Source organism: Glycine soja, chromosome 13, assembly GCF_004193775.1.
Source record: "Glycine soja cultivar W05 chromosome 13, ASM419377v2, whole genome shotgun sequence".
Lineage (NCBI taxonomy): Eukaryota > Viridiplantae > Streptophyta > Magnoliopsida > Fabales > Fabaceae > Glycine > Glycine soja.
Window position 1 is genome coordinate 9,606 of NC_041014.1, and position 3,040 is coordinate 12,645.

Genomic DNA, 3,040 nt, shown 5'->3' on the forward strand with positions numbered 1-3,040 from the left:
ATATTCTGATCCCCAGTGTAGCAACATGATTTCAATTTCACCTATCAGCTGGAATGTGGTAGTAATGGTGATTTACCTAGTTCTGGTCAGGTATTTTCCTATTGTGGATTTCATCCTTGGGAGAACCTGGTTAAATTGGCCATTGTAGCATCTTTTATTCACTCTTAATGATAGTGTGTGCTTAATCCTGATTCATGAAAAAAATTTGCCATTGAATCTGCTGCTTGTTTATCACTTGTAATATTGTTCTTGTATATATACTTAATATAAAAAATGCATACAAAACTTTATAGTATTTTTCTTTAGATTCACTTTCTAATTCATAAAAATCTATCATTCCATTTTGTATATCTAATGTCAACTTCCCTATCTCAGAAGAGTTGTGCATACACACAAAACTTTATAGTAGTTTTTCTTTATATTCACTTTCTAATTCTTTAAAATATACCATTCCCTTCATACAAAACTTTATAGTAAGTTTATTAAGCCATTTATTTAGGAGTTGTGTTGCACAGGAAGCAATGCTTATAGATAGCAAGACTGGATACAACATACTAAAGTCATGAAAAATACCAAACATACTAAATGATGAACCAGATAACAAAACACAGATATGGTCTTGCAGAAAAAGAGGGAATAAAGAAATGGACAAGATGATAACAAAATAATGACAAAAAACTGAATAATAGATTGAAGGGAAAACCAAACAAGCATACAAATGAAGGCCTAACCACTAGGGTCTAACCACTAGGTTACTCAAATTGAGCCACAATCAAATTTATGGTGTTCTCTTTTCATTATATTTTCTTAATATTTGGTCACATGATACTTAATGCTTATTAGCCAACATCAATTTGTGAATATAACTTCTTTTTTGGAGAGCACGATTGATCAGTCTATTTGTCTCAGCTATATATTGAATTTTATTCATACTTAGAATTAATCATGATTGAGTTGTAGTCTTCAATATGTTATTTATACAGGTTGGAGTGTCAAAGCAACTTTCAGTAGGATATTGTTTGAGTGTTTAGAGAATGAAAATGTCTCAATTGTAACTAAAAAAGATGTTCATACACTATCCAGTACTAATGCATCTGAACTATTGGAAGCTGTGATTAAAACTGTGAAAGAATGTGTAGCTGAAGTGCCTCGATTTGGATTTGAAGAACCAAAATCAGTTCTTGAAACTTCAGAGGTATACAGCTTACAAAATATAGTTTACCCATTTGCAACCTATGTAGTGCTTTCCATCAGGCAAAGGAACTAAAAACCAAGTGTTGCTATTCTCTAATATACTAAATATGGTGATTCAAGTATACAGCTTACAAACTTGATGGATGTTGGATTATTCCACTTTAAGCTTTACTTATCCTAACTAATAATTGATGGACATCCATCATCAGCTATTAATCATATCAATGGAACAAAGACTGATGAATTTCTAGCCACTACTTTTTACCATCATGCCACTCAAGGCCAGAATTGATTGAGGGGACAATAAACACTTGTCAAAAATCAAATCATTCTAAAAAGTTGACATTTATCTCTACTTAAAATTATGTGAGTGCAGATTTCAAGTGAGCACAAAACAACACAACGTACATAAACTACAACCGCTACTAGCAAGGAATTAGGATTCAAACAACGTAAGAATGTGCTTTACACATATACATGTATATATAAGTTTGGTATTTTATATGTGTATATAAATACTGGGACAAAAGTCAAAATAGTAATATGTGATAATATATATATATGTGTGTGTGTGTGTGTGTGTGTGTGTGTGTGTGTGTACTTACTAGTCTGTATGTACGTACCTGGAGTTGCTACAATCAAAGAGCTTCCACAACAAGGCCAATTAGCAGTAGTAAATGATAATCTAAAAACAAAATGCATAGGCCAATTAGCCATCGCCATACTGCCACATCAAGGATATGTATCACATTTTGCAGAAAATAACCTTTGAGAACTAATGAGTAATGGCATTAGAAGAACTCAGAGCCAAACCCAGTTCAACTACAGCAAAGTAATTTGGCTTATGCTCAACAAAACTATGTAACATTACTAATGCTCATATGACCAAACTGCATGGACTAACAGCCATGTAATAACTTAGCCTACAAAATTGTGGAGTTCATATCAACTTCTCAGTGTGCAGTTCTAAAATCTTAATGGTTCATTTAATATAAAGATAAACTATAAAGGGTACAATGAAAAATGTGATACATAACCATTTTGCTTTTTTTGCATTGTATAAGAGGATCTTAGTAGGGGAATTTCTGCTTTAGTGGAGAAAGGGTTGCTAACTCCTATGGCTAGTTCTAAAAATTTCACCATTCATTCTCATGTAAGGTTATGCACATCATGCAACTTCTAGACAATTATGATTAAGCTTTAGAATAGTCTATGAAAAAGGCTAATTACACTTTCTACACAAGTTGTATGCCTCAAAATAGGATTCAACATGTTGCTTCCTTACTGAGATTCAACCATGGATTTCTACCTTTCATCTATCTAGGGGTACTTATTTTTCAAGTCAAGCCACAAAGGATGCACTTGCAGCAACTAAAAAGTAGGTGTTAAAGATTAAAGACATTATTTAACAACCAAGTCCTCACATTGGTAAATTTCATTTGAACTCACCGAATATAAACCAATAACAGCACTTGTTAAGGGAATTAACAAATAGCATAAACCTAGTTGTAACCTAGTTGTTAAGAGATACACATTTGGGTTATGGACAGACAAGAACATCAACATTGAAGAAAAGAACAAATAAATATGCATAGTTGTAAGGAAAAAATTATATATAAAAAAAAACTAGTCGTTTGTCTTTGCAAAAAGCAAGAGGGAGGGTTGTATTGTACCACCACACCCACCTGATAATTGTCTGTCTTCAATTTTTGCTTTCTCTTCCCAACACAAGATTCCTCACCCCGCACGCCCCACTCACACCCTCTATCTTATGACCATCACGTGCCTCCTCTCTCTTCCCATTCCTACAAAATCCCTCAACCAACTATTGTTCCTCTTTGTTTTA